This window comes from Lynx canadensis, chromosome D3, assembly GCF_007474595.2.
Source record: "Lynx canadensis isolate LIC74 chromosome D3, mLynCan4.pri.v2, whole genome shotgun sequence".
Classification (NCBI taxonomy): domain Eukaryota; kingdom Metazoa; phylum Chordata; class Mammalia; order Carnivora; family Felidae; genus Lynx; species Lynx canadensis.
Window position 1 is genome coordinate 47,181,273 of NC_044314.2, and position 25,765 is coordinate 47,207,037.

A 25,765-nucleotide genomic window follows, 5' to 3' on the forward strand; every position below is an offset into this window, starting at 1 on the left:
CAAGAACTTGTAGCTGTTGCAAACACTCTTCCCTTCTCCTCAAGTAATCAATATTTATTGAGCATGTTGTGAAACCAGGGGTGGGGGATAGAGAAGAAATCTTCTGTGCCCTGGAAGATGGTTGATATGGTTTAGTTCAAACACACTCATGTGGAGTTGCATACGGTAATCACATGTGCTTAGTGTGTTTTTACTTTTCATAAACCTCATTTGAATTTATATCTTGTTGTTAAGTTTACAATATTGCAGGAGCTATGGGCTTTCTCTGACCTACTTTAAGAGCACCTCTCTTGTTGTTGTTGGTATCCATGGCCAGTGAGCTACAACCATTGCTGATGGGAACGTTCATGTTGAATACTTGATAGGAGAGAACAGGAGTGTGCACTGTCAAAAAGGCAACAAAAATATATATACAAAAAGCAGTAAGATGAGAAAGTAGTCAAGGAAATCTACATGAGGAGGACCCTCACGGACACTGGCGTCATATGTGGCTGGTGCTTAACTTTTTCCTCCAACTGTTTGGTGAAGGGGCTGCCAGGAAGCCAAAGAGAATGACACAGCCTTTCTGTCAATTCAAGCTTAAGTTAAGCAAACAAGTTAAGTGGGTCATATTAAGTGGCCTATAGCCGAAGCTGGGTGTGCCAACTATTTATTACTGGGCCGGAGCAAAAACTGAAAACTAAGGAAGGCTTTGGCAAGCCTTTAGTGCCAAAGGGCCATATCATGATGTAAGAAGAAACCTTACTCCAAGAAAAATTTCAGGAGGACCTAGATGGAGTGTCCTAATAAAGCAAGGAACAGCAACTGTTTTCTATGAATGGCAGGATAGCAAATATTTCAGGCTTTGCAGCCACATATAGTCTCTGTCACATAGTAGTGTGTGTGTGTGTGTGCGCGTGTGTGTGTGTGTGTGTGTGTGTGTGTGTGTGTGTTTTAGAGTCCCTTAAAAATACACAAACCATCCTCAGTTTGAGAGACTTCCAAACACAAGACACACCCCGAATATGGCTGGTAAGCCAGATTTGTCTACCACGTAGTATTTCGCCAACCCTGTAAACTTCCATTTAACAAACATTTGTTGTGTACCAATGAAGTGTTTGATATTTTGTCCGGAGTAGAGCTATCTAGATAAATGATTTGGCCCGGTTGTCAAGAAGACTTTAATTATATGCTTTAGCAATTCAGCAAGGAGTGGACTAAGCTGTAGCTAAAATTGTCTGAGATACCAACTGGTGCCTTCATAGAATTAGCTTCTCATCTTCATCACGGCTTACTCATCTTGGTAGCTCCATCACCGAGCACATGGAAGCATCTCCAAAACTGTACGCTAAAAGTACACCAAATTTTTACCTAAGACTTTGTTCTCTTTAAAAGCTTGCTATATAAACTGTAACTGTATAATAACTGCTATATTAACTGTAATGCTTGGCAATATTGTTAAAGGAAGTTTTGTTTTGCTTTGTTTTTTATTGAAGAGTTTACTAAGCATTTTCTTTTCTAAACTGTATCTTCCTTTACTAACTCTTTACTACCCACATCTTATGTCACTAGAATAAGCAAATAAACATGCATTTACATATGCCACATACCTATGCAGATATAGGTAAGATTCAAAGCTTTCCTGTATTGCAAATTTAATATTTTTGTACCAGTTCCAAGCTTTCCATTCACTATTTAGAAGTCTATGAGAAACAAAATTCATTATGTAATTTTTTTATTCAACTGCAAGTGCAAGAATAGTCTGTCGCCTTACAAAATAGACTCATCATTCACAGACGTAGATGTGGACTTGTTATGCCAAGATGAGACAGATGTGGTTCTATTCACTCGGGGACAGGTGCTTCATTTATTCCTTCTCTGATGTTCCTCTTTTCTTTATATAGATTCATGTTTCTGACCTATATCATTTTCCTTCTGCTAAAGAACTTCTTTTAACATTTCTTTCAGGGCAGATCTACTGGTGATAAATTCCTTCCATTTTTGTTTATCTGAGAAGGTCTTTATTTCTCCTTTACTTTTGAAGGACACTTGCTGGATGCAGAGTTCTAGGTTGAGAGTCTGTTTCTTTTAACACCTTAAATGTATTCCATACTTTTTTTGCATGACTTTGGATGAGAAGTCCACTGTATTGTTATCCTTCTTCCTGTATACAGAAGATGCTTTTTTCCTCTCACTTCTTTCAAGATTTTCTTTGTCTTTGATTTCCTAACATTTGAATGATATGCCTAGGTGTCAATTTTCTGAAAATACTGATGTTCTTCTCTGAACCGCCTGGGTCTGTGGTTTGCTGTCTACCATTAATTTTGGAAAGTTCTCAGCCACTATTTTTTCTGCTGCAAATATTTTTTCTGCTCTGTTCTCTTGTTCTTCTCCTTGGTACTTTATACCTTCTCAACTTGTCTCAGTTCATGGATAGTCCATTTGGGGTTTCCCCCTCCCCTTCCTTTTTCTGTTTGCATTCCATTATCTTCCTGCTCAGGGATTCTTCCCTAGGCTGTGTTGAGTCTCCTGATGAACTCACTGAAGGCATTCTTTATTTCACTTATGGTATTTTTTATTTATAACATTTCCTTTTGATTCTGTCTCAACATGTCCATCTCTTTGCTTATATTACCCATCTTTTCTTGTATATTGTTTACTTTTTCCGTTAGTGCCCTTAACATAGTAATCACAGCTATTTAAATTCCCTGTCTGGGGGCACCTGGGTAGCTCAGTCAGTTAAGCATCCAATTCTTGGTTTCAACTCCAGTCATGAATTTGTGGTTTGTGGGATCAAGCCCTGCATCAGGCCCACGCTGACAGCAGAGTCTGCTTGGGATTCTCTCTCTCTCTCTCTCTCTCTCTCTCTCTCTCTCTCTGTCCCTCCCCAACTCATGCTTTCCCTCTCAAAATAAATAAACTTTAAAATAAAATAAAATAAAATAAAATAAAATAAAATAAAATAAAATAAAATAAAATAAAAAATTCCCTGTCTGATAATTTTAACATCTGTGTCCCATCTAAGTCTGGTTCTCATGACTGCCCGGTCTCTTCAGGCTGTGTTATCACTTGCTTTATGGCATGCCCTGTAAATTTTTGTTGAAAGTAGAACATGTCAGATAGGAACTGAAGTTGATAAGGCTTCTGTGTGAAGATCTATATTAATCTGGCTGGGAGTTGGACTGTGCTTAGTGTTTTCCGTAGCCTTAAGTACCAGATATTTAAATTCCTCTAATGTCCTTGTTTTGATCTCTCTTCCAGGAAAACCTAGGGTTTTCCTAGGTATCCCTCCTCAGAGCATCTGTGTCTTCCAGCTTTTCCAGCTGCAGGCCACTGTTACTATACTGGAGTCCAGTTGGTGTGGTGGCAAGAAGGGGGAAGAGGAAGCATTCTAAAATCTTACAACCAAGCGTAAATGTGTGTGTTTGTGTCTTGGGCTGCGACCTTCACCAGTGACTTTCCAGTGGTAAAGCTTGTTTTTTCCACCTGATCTTTTCTCTCTCCCCTGGATCTATTGCCTTGAAGCTCTGACATCTGTTGACTCTATTCCTCACCCCACCCCCTTAGGAGAAACGGAAGTCTACAGGGTGCCAGAGTGAAAGGAATACCCTTCCTCAAATGGGATAAAGTGCTGGGATAAAGTCTTTCCCTCCAAAGTAGTAGACCTTTGTCATGGGAAAATCTCTTGGTGCATGTCACAATGATTATTTTTCCTCTTCCCATGCCAAAGCCATGAGGGAATCTTCCACAGATCTTCACCATGAAACCTGGTGTGGTCCTTGGAGGTAAAGTTCACAAAAGTGTGGGGTCCCCCAAGACTAAGGTGCTCAGGAATTTCTCACTCTCAGGCTAGTCTACACTCAGCCTCCAACAACTCATCAAGATTGCTATTTGAGTGTTCTTGATAGTTCATGGCTCCAGCAACTTCAGGGGCAAGGCAACAGATCTCAGTTCTATCTCCCCAGAGTTGTGCATCTCTCCAGCTTTCAAGGGGGAGCTTTTCTTGCAACCTTAACTCTCCGATGAGCACAAGAAATGCCATTGGTTTTCAGTGTGGTCCAGCTTTTTTCTTGTTGTGGAGATGGGAGTGGAAAATTCCAGGCTCTCTACATGTCAGATATTAAACCAGAAATAACAACATGTTTTAATGAAGAGATGTATGAATGAATAATAAAAGTAAAAAATACATTCTCAAATCAGTCTCAGAGTTTGACTTTTCTACCACAACTGAAGACCAGGACTGAAGTCAGTGCTAGCAAACTGCAGGAAACAATCTAAGAAGCAAGCTTAGGGTCAAAATAGCATAGAGAAATAACAAACTTTTTATATGTTTTGTATACCTATATTTCCATATAAGAGGATTCAGTGATATGATGCCATTCATGTGTGATTTCAACTCCTATATCTACTTAGTTGGTAATGTTTATATACCCAGAAAACACGTCATCCTCATCACCAACCAATTATGAAGCACCTACTATGGTCCAGAATTATTGGATATTCACAAAGGATATGATTGGTGAGCTCAGGGATTAGAACACCAGCTGGAGATGAAGAACATATGAATAAAGAGAGTAAATAACAGAAGTTTGTATAAAAATAATGAAATTTCAGGGCTTCTGGGTGGCTTAGTAGGTTGGGCGTCTGACTTTAGCTCAGGTCATGATCTCACAGTCCTTGAGTTCAAGCCCTGCGTCAGGCTCTGTGCTGACAGCTCAGAACCTGGACCCTGCTTCAGATTCTGTGTCTCCATCTCTCTCTGCCCCTCCCCTGCTCATGCTCTGTCTCTCTCTGTCTCAAAAATAAATAAAAACATTAAAAAAATTTTTTTTAAATAATGAAATTTCATATATTGCTAGAGGATGTACATTGATTCAACTGTATGTATAATATTTTAAATACTTATATGGATAATTTATTGAAGTATGGATTTATAGTTAAATATTAACTAAAAATAAATAACTCAAAGCAGTATGTGTTAAGTGCCAAATGAGTGGCAGAGGAAATTGCCGCAGAAGATGGAAGAAGCTATGTGCATGCAGCAGTTGGCTGGGTACTGGTCATCACCCCTCATTTGCAGGCCCCAAAACATATCTTCGTAACATGAACTGGCACTACTTAATCTCAGTTTCAGCTGAGCACCTCCTCATCAAATATATGTCATATTATAAAATGAGGTTTGAGACCACCAACCATTGTGTGATCCTTTGCCGATTGTTATCTTCAGCTAAAAGAAATTGAAGAGGCCAAGAAATCCCAAACTTCCTTGTCTTTCCACCAAAAGGAAGGTATAGAGGGTATCTGGCTTTTACCTCAATCTCTGAAAAAGGAGCTTTAATAAGATCTCCAGCAGCTTAATATGTTTGTGCAAAGAGTTCAAGGACCCACCAGGGTGATGTCTAACTGACGCCTGGAAAGTCTGAAGTCCAGAGATTTGCAGGTGTGTGCTCTACTAACATGAGATCATCACAGACTTCCTGCAAAGCTGTAGTGATATCAATCAGGGGTTAACCATGGGATTCCTAGGGCTTAAGGAAAGAATCATAAGCAACTTAGATGAGATGTGTTCCCCACATCAGAGAAACTGGGGATAATTCTTAAGAACACCTATATGAATGTACTATGAGAGAAAGGGCCAACTTGAAACACTCACAATTCCAGAGATTGCTTCTGCCCCCTCATAACAGCACAAGTCCTACCTCAGAGCCCTTGCATCTGGTGTTCCTTCCATCTGATGCTCTCCACCAGGTGTCTGTTAGCTAGCGTCCTCGTCTTTTTTTGGGGGGTCTTTAACCAAAAGGCATCCCTCAGTGAGGCCTTATCTGGCTACACTGCCTAAAAGTGCTGACATTTTATGTCCCTGCTTTCTTTTTTACCTTAGCTCTCTCTAAATGTTGCACTTACATGTTTTGTTTTATTGCTTTTCTCATCCACTAGCTTGTAGGCTCCACAAATACAAGAATTTTTGTCTATTTGATTTACTACTATATCCCCAGGTCCTAGCATAATGCCTAACACACATAAGCATTCAATAAATATTTACTTAATGAATGAATTAACAAGTGAATAGAGGAGTGAACAAATTGACAAGGTCTATGAGACACAAAAGCAAATGACTTTCTGATTATTCTCTGTGAGACTTATTTATTCAACATGCTAACTACGCTTGTTTCTGATAACCTTGTGGTGCTTACAATGGTATATTACACAGGAATCAAAAAGTGTAGGTGATTCAAATGTCATGAATGTCATGAAGACTTCTTCTGGGGGCTGGAATTCAATCTAGGTCTTAAAAGAACTGATAGGAGCTGAGAGACACCAAAAAGGCCTTTGAACAAAAGTGAAGAACCAAGAATGTCCATGAAGTACTCACTGAAATATGAATAGATTCATTTGCCTAAAGCAGAAGGTTTTTTTAAGTTTATTTATTTAATTTGAGAGAGATAAAGAGAGAGAATGTGTGAGTGAGGGGCAGAGAGAGAATCCCAAGCAGGCTCCATGCTAACCACACAGAGTCCAACATGGGACTAGAACTCACAAACTATGAGATTATGACCTGAGCTGAAGTCGAGAGTCAGATGCTTAATGGACTGAGCCAGCCAGTTGTCCCTAAATCAGAGGATTTTGTAGAGAAAATAAGCCTTTGGAAGGAAACTGAGAGTATATAGTCACTAATGACAGTAGGCCTTAATGCTATCCTAAACCTATGTGTGGCACCAGCCTTTGCATATAGCCGTGAGTTGGTTTCAAGTTAACAGAAGAGTTAAGAGATAAATGGGTCAAGGCTGAGGGTCAGACTTTAAGGACCAGAAACACTGAGACTCTTATAGAAGCCCAGCCAGTGTGTGCTTGTCTGGTAACCAATGAAGGCATCTATGAGGTCTGTCATGAGATCGGGTGAGGCATTGGAATAAATACATTCTATGGCCCCTGCATCTCCAGTATTTTATGACTCTGTGGTTTTGTTCTCAGGCAGAATATTTCAGGGCTTGGAGAAAGGTGTTGCCCATTGAAGACCCTGCTGAATTCTAGCAGCCTTTGAGACTCCCAGTCTCTGACTGGTCAAGGCTGGGGAAGCCAGTCGTTGCACTGTTCATAGAAGAAGGTAAGAGACCTTACCTTCTTTCTGCCTTGGGCAGGCTTGCCTCTATGACCTATCTGTTTGCATCTGCTCCTGTGATTTTTATTTAGATGTGAACTTCACTCTTGACTAATAAGTTCTTCCACACCCTGACTCAAGACAATTTTCTCGGCTCTAAACTTTTCTGTAGTCTTTGATCAAGATCATCATTATCATTACATTCTGCCCATATTAAGGTGGGTCACTTAGCTCGGCTTTGCATTTTCTTCTCGATCCTTCCTTGACTCATGCATAAATGGACTTTTAGTCTTCATTTTTATTGATTGCTGCTTATAGTTAAGCTTACCATCATTTCTGATGAGTCCAAGCTTGTGTGAGGCCTTTCACTTTTTAAGTAAGACTCATTGTCCTGACTTAAAATCCTTTTGGCCAAAATTTAAACCGACCAGACCCCCTTTATTATCTTTTCAACAATTCTCCTTTATAGGCCTTGTCACAATTTATAGATGTTTATTATAATATATATGCATTTATATATATGTTTATTTAACAGCTGTGAGTCCCCTGACTACTCTATAAGTAACATGAAGTCAGAAGAATATCTATTTTATTCACCACTATGTGCCCAGCACCTAGAGCAGTGTATGGACTCTCAAATATTCAATTAAAAAAAATATGTTATTGAGTATATTCCCTAAAGGATGAATGCCCCTTTTGCCTCCTTTTTCTGAACAGCTTGTTTATTTTATGACCCTCTTCCTACTTCTGCCAGCCTGTTCCTGGTCCACGATAAAGCTCTTATTTACACACCCACTTTTTAAAATTTGGCTACAACACAAAAGGTAAAGAATTACAGCACAAATCATAAAGAAATACTTTGTGGGGCGCCTGGGTGGCTCAGTCGGTTGGGTGTCTGACTTCGGCTCAGGTCATGATCTCGTGGTCCGTGAGTTTGAGCCCTGCGTTGGGCTCTGTGCTAACAGCTCAGAGCCTGGAGCCTGTTTCAGATTCTGTGTCTCCCTCTCTCTCTGACCTTCCCCCATTCATGCTCTGTCTCTCTCTGTCTCAAAAATGAATAAACGTTAAAAAAAAATTAAAAAAAAAAAGAAATAGTTTGTAACAGAAAAGAGAAAATTAAAAAGGGAATCATTTTAACCACCATAGTTCCTCCCCATCTTCCCAAATATAGTCCATCAAGAGAAGGGCCGGTTCCTTGAATAGTGTCCTGGAGCTCACTGAATTTGGACTGGAGGAGCTGGAAAGAAGAGGAAAGCCTTCCAAATCTAGGTCCTCTTAGAAAAAAGGCACAGTCCTTGACAGTTTTTCCCACTGGGACCTTCAGACCACCAAAAGAGAGGGCTCTTCTCTCTTCCTGGAGTTGTTATGAATTTAATAATAGTCTCAGGGACCTGAGTGGTCATAATTCACCTTGAATCACATGTCGCTAGCACACGGTTTGTGTGGAAATTCGTTTCTCCTGTGGACATACGAATTACTTCAGTTACATGAAATTGGCAATCTGTCCATAATCTCTTTAAATCCCTTTCCTGCTTTATCAGAAATGGGTAAGAACCGTAGAACACCTTCTTCCTGACTGAACAGTTTTGTGTTCCTCTAACTAGCAGTATTTCTCGGCCACCGGGCACCAACATCCCATAAACTTGGGCCCATGGGTCCCCAAACTAAGACCAGATCTCCTGGGTTAACTACTTTTTACACCTTGAGAACGTCCAAATGTGACTGGTATGGGGACTATGTTCATATCTTCTTGGTACGCCATTTGAGAGCAAGATGCATACCTGCGGCTCTTTTATATAAAGTTCTATATTTTTTTTTTATTTTTTTTTTCAACGTTTATTTATTTTTGGGACAGAGAGAGACAGAGCATGAACGGGGGAGGGGCAGAGAGAGAGGGAGACACAGAATCGGAAACAGGCTCCAGGCTCCGGGCCATCAGCCCAGAGCCCGACGCGGGGCTCGAACTCACGGACCGCGAGATCGTGACCTGGCTGAAGTCGGACGCTTAACCGACTGCGCCACCCAGGCGCCCCTAAAGTTCTATATTTTTAAGTGCCATTGGATTCCTTCTCATGTCTTTATTATGTGTTTACTGCAACTTTGATAAATTCCTTACGCAAATTCTAAGGAGGATTTCTCCCTCAGACTGGTGTACTGCAGTGATGATTCTGATGTCTGTGCCTCCCCATCAGAGTTATTGATTTAACTGGTGCATAGTAAAGTCCAGGTATCAGAATGCTTAAAAAGTATCCAGGTGAGGGGCGCCTGGGTGACTCAGTCGGGTAAGCGTCTGACTTTGACTCAGGTCACGATCTCACAGTTCATAAGTTCAAGCACTGCATTGGGCTCTCTGCTGTCAGTGTGGAGCTCGCTTGGAATCCTCTGTCTCCCCCTCTCTCCGCCTCTCCCTAACTCACACACTCTCTTTCTCTCTCAAAAAGAAATAAACATTAAAACAAAAAAAAGCAGGCAGGTGAGGATCACCTCCAGGTGATCCTAACAGGGCTGGGAACCACTGATCTAGAGAGGAACATCTCAAAATTTAACATATATAAGACTCACCTGGAAATCTTACGAACCTGCAGCCTCAGTAAGTCTTGGGTAAGGCCCAATATTCTGCATTTCTAACAAGCTCCCAAGTGATGCCAGTATTCCTAATCCATAGACCACACTTCAAGTAACATGATTCATTGAATAACACATAACTATTTAAATATGAACTTTTGTTACTCTATGAAGTAAAATTAGATGAAAGTAAAAATTCAGGTCCTCAGTCACACTAGCCACATTTCAAGTGCTCAGGAACCACATGGGGCTAATGGCTCCTGTGTTGAACAGGGCAGAGTAAAAAAAATTTCTGTCCTAGAAAGTTCTACCGGACAGTGCCAGTCTAGACGCATCATTTTCTTGTATTTCAGTTTGCAAGAAATTACATTTGCCAAGCCTACAGCTAATGTGTTTCTGCAGCACCCAAGGGCTTTAATAACACATGTATTTTGTATGCATTTTTGCTTTGGACTTTGCCAGGCAAACTTCTTCCCGGAAGATAGTGGGAGGTCCTACAGAAACCTTTGATTTCAAGACCAGCTTTTGGCCTCCGTAGTTGATTTATAGTATTACTATTTTTGTTGTTTCTTCTGTTTTAGTTAAGGCAAATTTTATTAAAGGTTTGAGTGAGTTAATTTACCCTCTCTGGTTATTTTTAAACTCCTTTTTAGTAAGGTGTTTTTTTTTTGGTTTTTTTTTTTGCGCCACTTTCTTTTACCGACTTATTTTACCAGCATTGCCTGAAAACTAACATTGTCATGGTATTTGTTTATTGTCCCTGCACTCGGGTCTAGCCACCTGCTCACCCTTCCCTAAATCCATTCAACTCTAGCAGAGTAGAGTACTCGTAGTCCGGTGCCGTTCAGATGCTATGGGAGTTACGGAAGAAATAGCAATGGTGCTTCCCCCTCACCGAGTTTATAATTGAATAGAGGGCCTATGATGAGACAAGTAAAACTCAAAATCTCATTAAGCTTCTCACAGTGGCTAGCAAGTGGTAACACATTAAAACATTAAAACAGATGAGTTTCTCATATTAGCCAGCTATCACTGAACAAAGGGTAGCATCCAATAAAACGGTACACGGGAGAGGTGGGATTAATGGAGGGAGGGGAGGCCACGGTAGGGTCAGGGGAGGGCTGAGCTATGAGAGGGCTGCACGCTGAGTAGGGTGCAGCCCTGCTGGGGAAGGGACTCGGGGAAGGCGGCTGCCTCAGGAGGAGAGGACACAGTGAAGATGGAGGCATGAAAGAAACAATGAGGTAAAACGGGAGGTCAGTGGAAGTGATTGACAGACTTCAGCAGTCACACAATTCTATAGAAAGCCATGACCCTATGTTTATTGCACCTTCACCAGGACAATCGTGCCCTCAGACGGAGAGGTTGTAAGTGTGAGGAATGAGCCAAGGATGCAGATGGGCCACGGAAGGAACGGGCTTTGTCCTGATGCTTCCTGAGCAGATCTGTCTGAACAAGTAATGCAAAAGAGAGCTTAGGTCTCCACAACACAAGGCCGATAGGACTGGGCCAGAGGGACTGGAGAGTCAGTTCTATTCCCAGTGTGACCCAGCGATCTGAGGGTGCTCTTGGTGCCTGGGCCCCACCCTGTGCCTGCTTCCTACAGAGCAGCTCCATTTTTGTCTGTTTACATATAGACTTCTGTAGACCACTGATCAAGACATTGTATTTGTTAGAATACTCTCAGCCATTGCCGCAGAGCTTCTCTTTGACTCTTAAACCCTTACATTCATCTTAGAAATTAAAATGTGTGAGAGAGGGGAAGGCGGAGGGAGGGAGTTACGGGGGTGGAGAGAGAGCACACGCACTATGGCCCACCTGGGGCAGAAGAGGAAGAGACTGGACGTCTCCACTAAACCAAGCCACAGAGAGCCCTTTCCCAGAACTCATCCCTGTTAATGAGACAGGGTCACGAAGATCACCCACCCTGCTTTGTACAGGAAGCTTATGAAGAAAGTTGGTGGATCAAAACTTGTGTATCCACATTAGCTATCATTCTGGAAAATCATACACATACTTGAATGACAAATGACACTGGCTTTGTTCAGCCACTTTGGTTCTTTAAAATTCCTTCTTTAGTGCCCAATGAGCTTCTAGGCATACCTGTCCTAAACCTCTGGGAACCAGTGTCTGAGCATTCGGTGCTTTGCGGCACACACCTCTGGAGTGAATGCCCTGTTGTGGGAAAGAGGTGAGACATGTTGATTTGAAAGGCAGGCGGGAGCCAATTCGTGAGGCTTCAGCTCATGTACCCTGGGTCATCACCTTCGGGAAAGACTAGCCCTCCTGACATATGCCCTTGGCCAGAAGGTCAACACAGAAAACTCTTCACTCTGAAAACAGAGCCCTCCGGCTGAGAGAAATAACCCAACCATGATTTAGAGAGAAGCCTATTTCTCTTTTCAAATTTTCCAACTTGACATGTTGCTGTAGTGCACTTCACATCTGATTACATTAGTCACATCACATTATACCATATCAGATGTGACATGATGCAAAGGGACTGTGAACTGTGTATAAAGATGTACCAGCAGCCAATAACTTCAACCCATTCCTGATGCAGGAGCTGAGCTGCCTACCTTCCTGGTAGCCCTTTGTTAATTCAGAGAAAGCATCTGATTCTCTTGTCAAGACGGGGTCCCATAAGTCCTTACCTGAGTCATCTGTGGGAATAGACATGATTCTAGATCTCTTACTTAAATCAGGGCCATTCTTGCTATCCTAGGACCAAATCTAGAATTTTGCCTCTCCCCAAACTCCCAACAATAATGCCTTTCATGTGTCTTATGCTTTATAATTTGCAAGGACTTTCAAAGTCATCATCATTTCATTAACATTCTACATCCTTAGAAGCCAAGACTCAGCAGACTCTTCCACATTTGACTAGGTGATTCCGAATGTTCAACAGCATCTTCCTCTGACCAGAATCTCAAGGGCACAGGGTGGGACAGGACATAGCCCACTATCTGAGTCTTCCTCTTTGTGGCACAGAAAAAATCAGCTCACCTTTTCCCTGTATGGCCTGTGTCTTCATGATGGACTGCTTGAATTTGGTGTTTAAATTGACTCAATTTTACTTTAATCTAAATAGTGATATAAAGGAAACTGCTGGAGACATATTACAACACTGGCACACTAACTTCAAGATTAAAATTAAAATATTATCCTGGTTTCCCCATAGGGAAGAGCAAAGAAAATGACATATAAGTCTGACCAGCCACAGTTTGGTGAGAACTAATGTAATTTCTTTTTCTTTTTCTTTTTTTTTAAATTTTTTAACCTTTATCGATTTTTGAGATAGAGAGAGAGAGCATGAATGGGGGAGGTTCAGAGAGAGAGGGAGACACAGAATCTGAAACAGGCTCCAGGCTCTGAGCTGTCAGCACAGAGCCCGATGTGGGGCTCGAACTCACGACTGTGAGATCATGACCTGAGCCAAAGTCGGACGCTCAACCGACTGAGCCACCCAGGCGCCCCGAGAACTAATGTAATTTAAAGGTTGAACTTGACTCTTACTACAGGGTGTCTTTCTTTCGTCATTTTCAAAGAAATAAAAAAAAAACCTCTCCTTCTCAGGTTTTGGCTGCAAGTATCAGAATCTGTAATAAATTGCCTTTAAAAAAAATAAGGAAATGTATCAAAAGAAGAAGTTCCAGAAGTGGAATAGCTCCAGAATCAATTGCTTCGGTTGGTGAATCTTGTTATGAAGAACCCAACATTTTGGCTCTGGCTTCAGCTTCAGGCAGGGGAAAGGTTGTTGCTGGAGTTCCAGACTTGACATCCCAATACAATGACTTCCAGAGGAACAATCAGGCTCTGTCTTCTTTTCTTAGAAGAGAGGAAACTCTTCAAAGAACCCTTATCCTTACCCTAAAAGACATCCCCTTGAATACATGGGCCATGATCATGCCACATATACCCATTTTTAAGTCAGCTTTTGCCAAGAGGAATAGAATCACTAATAACTAGACAAGGAAAGCAACCACAACCATCATGATGTTGCAACTGCCATAGAAGCAAATACTGGGAAACACCATGTAGATGGCAGAAAGGGGAAACTGCAGTGGAATGAGGCAACTTGGGAAATGCCCTTGGCAAAATTCAGCCTGGGTTTATACTCCTTTTGTGGTGGGATGGGCAAGAGCCACGGGCCCACCATGTAATTATCACATACCACCAACCACGATGGGCTCTCCCTACCACGCTGCCCTAGCCTACCTTCACATCTGGAAGAGAGCCAGCATTCAACTTCCAAGAACAGCATACAGTCTCCTCCTCAGGGCAGGTCACCACCAATTGTTATTTGTGAAATATGGATGTATTCTGCCTTTTATACATCAGATATGTATGTATATTAGAAAGCAGCAGCTGTGAACCTCCCAAGATGATTCTTATCCAAGCAAAATATCTCCAGTTTCTGAAAACATCCCTGCTATGTCAGAGGTTGAACTTCTTGACTCCACTAACTACCACCCAGGCCTATACTTTGAATTTTACTGGCTAACTGCCCTCAGTTGCTAGTCATTGGAACTTTGGTGTGTGTTAAATGTTTCCTAAAGTTTCTGAGAGAGAACCAGGAGACAATGGAGAGAGAAGATACAACTAGAGTAGGCTGACATTTTTAAAAGCCTGCAAAGAAGAGTGAGGCATTAAAGACACATCTTGCCGATGATGCCATCCTCCCTAAGATGCAAGATATTTTGGTGTTGTGTTGCAGCTCAAGGGAGTGCAGGGCAGCCTGGGCAAAATGGGATGAACTGAGATAGGTAGTTTCTGGGAATATGGACTTTGCCAGCAAATACTAGAAAGAAGTCCTGACTAGTAGGTAGAACGAATTCATTCATCCATCCACCAAATATTTATTGAATGCCTACTATGATCTAGGCACTCCACTAGATGTTGGATATGCAGTTCAGAAAGTGCTCAACAATAAACATCTGTTTGTCAGGCTATTAGCTGGAATGAAGCAGGGGGAGGGAAAGGTGGACAATTCAAAGGAGCAGAGGGTGTCCCAACATCCATTTGAAGGACAACATGAAGAATAGAAGCAGGCAATATCCAGTCCTACAGGAGTTAAGTTATAGGGAAAGCTATATGCCTCTTGACTCCAAGTAGAGGACTGATGATGAAAGTCTTCAGTTCTAAAGGAACAAAGCAGATTGAGAGCCACAAGGAGCAAGACAAGGACCCAGCTGCCATGATTAGGACACAAAGTGGAGACTGGACCTTGTGCACGTGAGAGAAGCACCTTTATGTAAACTGGAGTTCAAGGTCACAACTGAGTGATGATTGACCTATGCTGATCCCAAAAGTCAGACCACAAAACCCTCCCAGGCTGAGATCAGGATTGGTCCTGGATCCCAGAGCCTGGAGTGGATCTGAACCCATATGTAAGGGTCACATAGTTCCAGAGGGCAGTATTTCCTAGTCACAGACCACCACGCTCCCTCTCAGCTACTCCTCTTCCTTGACATGCCAATCCTCATTTCTTCAATTTGGGAGCTGTTGTGGCCCATTAGATCAAGCAGAATGGTGCAATTTGCTTCCTCGGGGCGGCTTCTCAGTATTACCAAGTTACGCTTGAATGAGACATTGTGCTTCTCAGCATTACAGGAACTACTAACCAAGAAGAGAGAGAATTGCTGTAATCTAAAATTTAAGATGCACACATAATGCATAAATTGACTTCAAACCACTTAAATCTAAGCAGAACTAGGATGGTTGTATAATTTAGCTGGACCTACCTCTGAAAGGTATAAGGCAATATTCGTCCCAAGTATAAGATGTTTGCCAACAAAATACTTTCTTCTTTTATCACCCTCTTTTCTCCCTTGTAAACGTGTCAACAGTTGCAAACTTCAGGCAGTTGGTAATTTTCCAGCCCCACAACATTCGAGAGTGTTACATAAATGCTTAATACTCCTCAATTTTAATTAACAGCCTCGGCTGATTTGATTATTAGATTCTTGGAACTTCTCCTTCAAATACCAGCTCTTCATTTTTAAGATAGAAGGATATGGTTCTCCTCTAACCGGAGCAAATTGCTCCACAGTATACAAATAAATTCTCTGCTTCCCAGAACCGATGGCAAATTCACAAAGCTCCATAAAACTCATGCATGAATTGCTGCCGCAGCTGCATAATTAAAAGAAAACTAATATATTGACTAGTTCTGCTCAGAATAGCATTCATAAGTCACTGCTGCTTGAGAAAAAGCTTGTTGCTCAAAGGATCATGGCCAATATCAGTTTTATGATGAAAGAGAAAGCATGGCTGTGGCTTGCCTTGTCCAATCCTCTCCCAGATATCCCAAATGCTCCACTGGCTGGTTTTTTTTATGGAAGTCTTGAACCATCATGACAACCATAAGGAAATAGTTATCCGATGTACAGATTTACCACCACAGTTATTGCTTTATCCTCGCTTCACAGGCCCTCTGCCTCCCAAACCCAATCCATAGAAGGCTTATTTTTAGCAGTGACTAAAGGGCTCCATGCTCTAATTTATGCACACATATAAAATCAATAATTACTTAGTCGACCTTTTCATTCGTCTACATTTGGCCTGGCGTAATGGAAGCTGCCCACACAGTTCCCATCGAGAATGATAAATAGGAGACAGTAGTGTGTCTCTATCTTCTCTCTAAGGGTTAGACGAGACCAGAGGCAGCTCAGACCTCAGCTGGTCCTTGAACTGAGCCATGCCAACTTTTACGTGAGGCAGATTTCATTCTGATGAGCCTCCTGCTACCTTCCAAAGAGTCACCTTAACTTCGATTGTGATCCACTCTGGCTAAGTGCAGGACTCATGCCTTATGTTTGCCTGCCTAATTAACAAGAGCAGTTCTTGCAATGAACACCAATGGATAAAGAGCACAATTCCCAAAATGGGCACAAGGCAAAAGGCTGTTTGGACAAAAAGTCAGCAACAGCCACCCCCCCCCCCATGCAAGGTGTGGAATAAAATGTCCTTAAGCCCAGAGAGATGACTAGAAACATTTTCCCATGTCTAACTCCTTCCAACCCCCCTTGCAATGTTGGAGGTCTTCCCACCATCATCCAACACCTCTATCAGGCTGATTTCCTACTAAATTATTTGTAATTATACCCCCACTTTGTTTTTAAAGACTGGAATTGTGGCTTATAGAGTGGCCCTTTTCTTTTTCCTGAACTTGCTCAGAAGAAGAAAGTAACTTTATGTGTATTAGCATGACTTTTGGCGGGGATATCATAGCTTTTTTTTTCTTTAGTCTTAGGATTAAACTCACCAGCAAGCCTAGATCCTAGATTGCATTTCCCTGTTAGCAGAGCAGAGTGGAGACCCCCATGCCTGTATCTTGAACTCTATGCCATTGTCCTCACTGAGTGAAGTCCTCGGGCATCTTTGTGAAACAGCTTGAGCAGACAACACAAAGAGCCCCTCCGCCATCATAAACTGCACCCCAGTGAGACCTAGAACTTGCATTGGCACTTTTAGTCTGTTCTCTGTGTCTACAAGTTGATGACCTCTTCTAGATCCACTGAAGGAACTAGGTTATATATAGGAGCTGATGAATTGGTGAAGTGCCTAATAATTATAATAATAACAATATTACTATCTTAACTACCTTTTATTGAACATTTATTATGCACTTATTATTTGCTAGGCACTTTAAGTTCTTTATATGTATTAACTCCTTGAATCCTTATCACAACCTGGGGTGTAGGAAATATTAGTGTTTCTATTTTGCTGATGAAACTGACATACACAGAAGACAAGTGACCTTGCCCAAGGACACAGAGATAGTAAGTGGTAGAACTGGGCTTAAAACCTAAGCAGTCTTTTTCCAGGGTCCAAATTCATCTGTGTAGCTCTCACTCTTAGAATTCTGCATACATTATCTGATTTAGCCTCATAACAGACTCTGCTCTCCCATGCCTGTTTTCCATCTGATGCACTATAGTGCCTCTATATTTTCTGCCTGGTAATATGGGACTTCTTAAGAAGGTTTGAACTAAGGTTCAGCCAAGAGGGCCTACTAAGTACCAGACATTCTCTGTCCCCACTCCCTGTGTTTATCAACCACTTTTTAGGAAAGTTCAGTATTCCTCAGCACGAATGTGTGGCATGCAAAAAGCACAGAGCACATCCAGCAAATGCCGACACAAGGGAGCGGTGGAGAAAAGATCACACGGCCTAGAAGCCAGGAGGGGAGGGAAAAGAAGGCAGAGAAGAGGCTTTGGAACACAAAAGCCCCAGACTCTCAGGGGCTTGATGGCCAGCTGCTCACATCTTTGCATAAAACATGGGCACAGAGCTGTCAGGGGACACAGTAAGTATGGCTCCCAGGGGCAGCCAGCAAATTGGAGAATGTGCCTTGGTGAAGAGAGGAGTTCAGGAAAAAGGGTAAAAAGAGGCTTTCCTCTTGCATGAGCCTAAGAAATGTATATTGCACAGAGCTAAGGGGAGAATCAGAACAATTCAAGTGCTAAGGCACTGCCTATGTTGCTTTAAATTCTCCTGGCAACATCTAACATCCTCACCAACGCAGAGGGGAATCTAGCCACCTGTCAACCCCAAGACGCACTACCGACTGTTCAGGGAGATATTCTAGACAGGAAGGAGCCTGCCACAATAATTACAGCACATCGTGATGGCCTTAAACAGTACCACACTCAGTGCATTATGTAAGGCCTTTTGTCAGCCCCTCTGAAAGCCATCAGCTAACTGGGCATGCTTTATTGGCCAAAGAAACTGATGTTTGGCTTTGGGTGATTTGTGGAATCTGAATTCTCATTATTCTAAAAGTATTACAGTCCACAATTGAAAACCTCCAAGGAAGGCATGCCAGGTGCCAGAAATGACAGAGAAATCTAGGGACACTAAGATTGTTTAATTACACACACAGGATTTTTAATGGATTCATTCCACTTGAGGACTGTGCAAGTATTTTAAATTTTTAAATTAAAAATAAAACCTTAAATACTTTTATTCAGTGACTGAAGCAAGCTTAAGAACTTGACAATTATTTACAGTATAATTAAAATAGAACCAATGAGTAAAAAACAAACACAAAAACAAAAACAAAAAAAACCTCTGTAAGCTTATGAACTGGACATTCCAAATCAGATGACTTCTCTCTCTCTCCTCTCTCTCTCTCTCTCTCTCTCTCTCTCTCTCTCTCTCTCCCCCCCCCCCCCATCTCCTCTCTCTCTCTCTCCCTCAAGACTAACTGGAGAAGATGTGACATCAGTCCTACTCCTCAGGAAAACAAGGCTGAAAGAAAGATGTCCTGTTCTGGCTTTCTTCACTCTTACGCAGAGAGAGGACAAGATATTACAACCAGCACGACTGGAGAGTTTGAGAAGTTGATTTATGGGGGTACATTAAAAGAATTAAATATGTATAACCTGGTTAAATGATGACTGGCAGGGGATATAGTGTGTATCTACTAAATTTTGGAGGTGTGAACACTAAGAATATAAGGAACTGTTTACTGTAATTCAGGAAGACAAGTTATTAAAAGTAAGGAAGTCAAAGGATTAAAAACAGTCTGAATATGGAGAAATCCTTCATGATAGGGAGACCTAGAGAGTTCATGATTCATCTCCCAGGGGGCAGTGGTGGAGATATATCATCTGAGACCCTGAAATGAGGCTTGTCAGAATGCTCTCAAGTCAGAACCATCGGGGTCTGAGGTGACCACAGGACATGTGCATCCGTGGGTCCAAACCCTGAATGCACATCAGAATAAAGACAGATGTTTTCTAGCATCACCTTGGATATTCTGAGTCAGCAATTGTGCTAGAGTATTGGAATCTGTATATTTAAAGAGCTCCTTAGGATTTCAGCAAAGCAGAAGTAATGAGTATCACACTTACCTACCCACCATAACCAACTATAAAACTAGACAAAATTTGCAAGCATTTCAAGATATACACAGAATAAGAAAAACAAAAAGGTGAGCTCCATGTTCATCTCTGTTTTCTGCCTTGGAACACTTTTTAATTAGGAAAGGAAAATGGAACCCAATCATAGGTCTTATTGGGAAGAGTATCATGACCATTAAGTGACATAATCCATGAAAAGCACTTAACATAGTGACTAACATACACTAAAATTTCATACTATAGTTATTTTTAGAATTCATCTCCAAAATAATGGTTTTTCCCAAAAAGAACATTACCATCTTGCAGACTTCAGAAAAAAGCTCTTATTAAAGACACAGAAATAATATTTGAAGTTTTATAACTATAAAAATACATTTATATTGCCACTTATTTAGGGTATCTTTTATTTCTAAAAAAATTTTAAGTGTTTATTTATTTTTGAGAGAGAGGGGTGAGGGAGGAGCAGAAAGGGTGCAGACCCCGACATGGAGCTCGAATTCACAAACCGTGAGATCACGACTTGAGCCGAAATCAAGAGCTGGATGCATAACAGACTGAGCCACCCAGGCACCCCAAGTATCTTTTATTTCTAAGTTCAGTTAGAGTTTGAAGTTGCAAAGACAGCTGGAATTTGTGGGGCAGACACCAGAGAGGAGACACCTGCCCAGAGAAGGACCCCTTACATATAGAGATTCCCTTACATATTTGGTCAAACATTAACATGCACACTGACAGGATTAGATTTTGTGACACCTAGCAGAGAACAGCAACTGGCGAGTTGTGGACAGAATGGACATTTTGAAAGTGCACAGGAGTGGGACATGTTGAAGTTCTGACCACCCAGAGTGGAAAGAACTCTCTGAAAACCTCAGGCATTTAGTTAAGACTTCAAAAGACCACACCTAAGTAGCAAGATTACTCTAGACACCTCTAACAGGTCCTAAAGCCAAGCCTCAACAGAATCAAGATGTCTAGGGGTACAAAACTCAGCTTTCTTTATTGAAAGGCAAAAAATATATTTTCAACAAAATAATATTCACAATGTCTAACACAATAAAAAATTATTAGACATCAAAAGAGCAAGAAAATGTGATTCAAACCAGAGAGAAGAACAACCAATACAAACAGACCCAGAGAGACTACATATTGGAATCAACAGAGGATTACTTTAACACAACTATTGTAAATATATATAGTAATTTAATGGAAAAGATGGACATATGAGTAAACAGATGAGGATTCTCAGGATATAAATGGGAACTATTTTAAAAGAACCAAATGGAGATTCTTGAATTAGCATAATATCTGATGGGGCACCTGGATGGCTCAGTTGGTTAAGTGTCCAACTTCGGCTCAGGTCGCAATCTCATGGTTTGTGAGTTTGAGCCCCCATTGGCTCCCTGCTTGGGATTCTCTGTCTCCCTCTATCTCTGTTCCTCCACCCCCTCTCTCAAAAATAAATAAATAAACATTAAAAAAATAGAATTAGCAAATATCTGAAATTTAAAACTTCAGTTGGTGAGCTTGAGAATGCATTAGAAACAAAAAGAGCTGCTCACCATACTTAAGACAAGCAAATAGAAACTATCCAAACTGTAATACTAAAAGAAACCAACAGGAAAAAAATAAACAGAATCTCAGTGATGTGATACACAATGTCAAATAGGCTACTATATGTGTAATTAGAATGCCAGAATAAAAGGATAGATTGGAGCATATTGGGGAGAGATTGGGCCAGAAAAATCATATTAAAAGAGATAATAACCAAATATATTCTAAATTTGATGTCAACCCACAGATGCAAGAAGTCTTAATAGACTCTGAGCAGGATAAATATAAAGAAAACCCTATGTAGGCAAAACTTAGTAATATTACTAAATACCAAACATAATGAGAAAAATCCTAAAAGTAGTCCAGAGAATAAAAGACATGTTACATTCAGGGCAACAATGATAAAAATTAAAGGTGCTTTCTCACTAAATAACACAAGGCAGAAGAATAAGTGGTGACATTTTTAAAATGCTAAAAGGAAAATAGCTATCAACTGAGAATTCTATATCCAGCTAAAAGCACCCTTCAAAAATGAAATAAAAAGACACTTTTAGATAAACATAAACTGACAGAATTTATCAAGAAAAGATACACACTACCAAAAAAGGTTAGAGAAATTCTTCAGACTGAAGGGAAATGATACCAGAACTCAGTCTTACATGAAAAAATGAAAAGTGATAGGAACAATAAACATACGGGTAAACAAAGGACTTTTTCCTGATTTTTATTTCTTTAGTATATCGTTGGGTTTTTTAAAATATTAACAATGTACTTTAGAATTTGTAACATGCATAAGAGAAAGTATATGCTAATAGGGACAAATGGAAGTATACCATTGTAAAGTTCTTACATGTGAAATGGTAAAATAGGAATTCAAGGTCAGCTCTGACAGATACATAGGAACACATATTATAATTCAGAATTAGCCACTTAAAAATAAAAAGATAGAGCTAATAAACCAATAGTGGAGATATAATGTAATTTGAGAAAATTATTAATCCAAAAGAATGCGGAAAAGGAGAGAAAAATAGCAAAGAACTCATGGGACAAATAGAAAACAAATAGCAGGATTGTAAATTTAAACCTAACCACATTTTGGGGGCACCTGGGTGACTCAGTTGGTTAAGTGTCCCACTTCAGCCCAGGTCATGATCTCACGGTTCATGAGTTCGGGCCCCTCATTGGGCTCTGTGCTGACAGCTCAGAGCCTGGAGCCTGCTTCCCATTCTGTGTCTCCCTCTTTCTCTGCCCCTCCCCTGCTTGCACTCTCTCTCTCAAAAATAAATAAACATTAGAAAAAAAAAAAAAAAACCTAACCACATTTTTGATACAATCACATTATATCAAAACGGATTAAACACTGCCATCAAAAGGTGGATATTATCAGACCAGATGGAAAGAAAGACCCAAACACATTACAAAGAGATGACTTTTTTAAAATATGAAGACACATATTAGGTAAACGTAAAAAAAAAAATAGGAAGCATATGTTATGCAAACACTAATCATAAGAAGGCTGGAATGTCCATACAGTTATCAAAGTATACCCCAAGACAAAAGAGAGATAAAGAAGAACATTTTATAATAAAGGATAAATTCCTCACACACACACACACAGCTTAAATGTGAATGAACCCAATAACAGCTCCAAAATACTTGGCACAAAAACTGTCAGAAATAAGAAATAGACAAATCCACAATTATTGCTGGAGATGATAGCGCTCAGTCATTGATCCAAAAAAAGGAGACAAGAAATCAGGAAGGATAGAGATATGAATAACACTATAAAACCTTCCCAGGTGAATCTAATGACGCCTGTTCCTGGACTTATGTTCAATAACCACTGATTTACTTCATCTCTTTAACTTTTAGCAGAATCATAGTAAATCCATTCCAATCAGATAACTCGCTAGTTTATTTTTTCAATTAGGAGGATAAATCCAGAACCTCTTCAAAGTATTACCTCTGGTATCTAACCAGGAAATTCTTTCTTTTTTATAACCTGAAGCCACATGATGCTGTTTAAATCCATTCTCTTCCCTGTGGTTTAATAATAGACTTTTTGAAATGAGATTTTAAAGATCACATAACTCAAATGCTCCAATTTACAGAAGATACTTCACTGATTCTTTGTGGCCCAGCCTCATTGCTACATCCTTGTGTAAAGATAAGTGTCTTGGAAAGGATAAGTAACCAAGCCAGGATCAAGTTACTAAGTGTTAGAGTGTGGACTCTAACCCACACAGTCGAATTCTAAAGCCCATGATCTTCATGGGATACTTGGTAAATGCTTACTGAATTAGGGTAATAACTAAAGAAAATCTAGATACTGTAAGTTCCACTGATGCGTCTGCTTCAATATAGATTATTATGAATGGAGCCAACAGCCAAACCCAGATCTTTTGAACCCTAACACTTTGCACTCTACCACATTGTTTGAGAGTAGAGAAATTAAAATAAGGCAATTTGTTTTTAAATATTGTTGATTTTGATCTAATCCTTAGTTTTTCAACCTAATCCTAAAGTTGTGATTGCTTTGAATCAGATAAATTCACTTTGAAGCACAAGACAATGTGTGGCATCCCAATTTTCCATTTTAACCTCATTGTACCTAAAATCTAACCAGTGTCTTGAAATGACCAAGGGAAGTATCCTTGCTAAACAATAATGCTCACTGTGGCTTTTCAATGGCAAGCAAATACAATTTATGGTTGAATAGTCTGAACTGTTTTTAAATACGGCAGTTTTATTGTTCTCCCATGACTGCCTTCACCTTGTCAAATCTCCATTTCCAACCCCCAATATCCCAGCAAAACCCACTTTCCAGGCATTTTCAGTTTTTAAGTACTCATCCCATTGTGTTTCAACATTGTAATCTCTTCTCCAATTTAATATTTAACTTTTCCACTTACTTAAGGGCAGCTAGTCTTCAGCACAACAAGAAAATTACATAATCCTCTCAATTCTCTTCTTCCCCAATCTTAGAGTTGGAGTCAGGGGCAAAATCTTTCTCTGGAACAATTCAAAATCTTCACGTGGCTTGGAGGTAGAGAAAGTAAGCATGCCATCCTCATCCTTCTTCTGGGAAGGGAAGAGAAAATCTTTTTGCCACAAATACTGCCCTCCAGTTGACAAACTCATTGCCCTCACTCATCCATCCAGTGATTTTCTTTTTTTTTCTTTTCTATTTTTTTTTATTGTTTACTTATTTTTGAAAGAGAGAGGGTGAGGGGAAGAGGAGCAGAGATTGGGGGAGGGGGGGAGGGACAAAGGATCCAAAGGTGGCTCTATGCTGACGGCAGGGACACTCATGCAGGACTTGAATTCACAAACTGTGAGATCATGACCTGAGCTGAAGTCAGATGCTCAACCAACGGAGCCACCCCAGGTGCTCCACACCCAGCAATTTATTTATACAGATTTGTAGGGTGGGGTGATTGTGAAGGTAGCAGAGAATCCATGGCTGCCTTTTAAGAGGGACATAATTGTTGAATCCTGCTACAGTCTGAATTGCACGCCCCCCAAAATTGATATGTTTAAGTTCTAATCTCCAGTACCTCAGAATGTGACTATATTTGGAGATAGGGTCTTTGAAGAGGTAATTAAGGTTAAATGAGATCATCAGGCTGGGATCTAATCCAATGTTACTTCTGAAGCAGAGATTAGGACACAGATATGTACAAAGGTTAGACCATGTGAGGACACAGCAAGAAGACAGCGATCTACAAGCCAAGTAGAGAGACCTCAGAAGAAACCAACCCTGTCAACAACTTGATCTCAAACTTCTAGCCTTCAGACCAAGAAAACATATTTCTATTGTTTAAGCCACCCAGTCGGTGGTATTATGTTATGACAGCCTTAGCAAACTAATACAGAACGTTTAGAAGATGGGGATAATTAGTGCTGATTTGTCTTCAGGTTTAGATTCTAGTTCTGAGGCCACAAAGTAAGTCTCACTCAATAATCAACATAAGAAATAAAAGTTAGCACATGTCAATATTGGAGAAATATAGGAAGAAAGATGCAGCCAATAGCACAAAAGGAATGGGCCAAAAGAGAAATGATAAACTAAAAGAAAGACTGGGCTGAGTTTTAGAATAATACACTAGTGAAACAATGGCAACATGATTGTCAACAAATTGCATTCACATAATGAAACCAATGCACAAGTTGAGACCACTGAGAACCTTGGCTGTGTCAAAACAGGAAAGTCAAGGTAATTCCAGGGCTGATAAATAGGGACAACAATAGAAAGTCAAATGTGTTAAACCACACAGAGCATCAGAATCACAGAAGGCAGGACAAGCAGAGAACAGAGAACACACAAGTGTCACCTAATGAAACAGGAATTCTGATAATATCAAATCAGTGACATTTTCTGGATCATGATCTGGTCCTAGTCAAAACAGGAACAATGATTAAAGACAAATCCATGTGGAAGGATTTGAGGGACCACCTCCTGAATCTGAAGATGGTCTGATCAAAAGGATCTTCCCTATAAATCTGTCTTGAGCTGAAAACTTGTCTCCAAAGGGTTATACGTGAATAAGAGAATTTTGACTGAGTTTAAGAAATTATGTAACTTGGCAGTGATTATGTTAGAGTTAGGTGAGCACGATCCTTAAAGTCAGATATACCTAAATTCCAATTCGGGCTCTATTCCTTACTTGCAGTGTGCCTTAGGCAAGTCACTTAGTCTTTG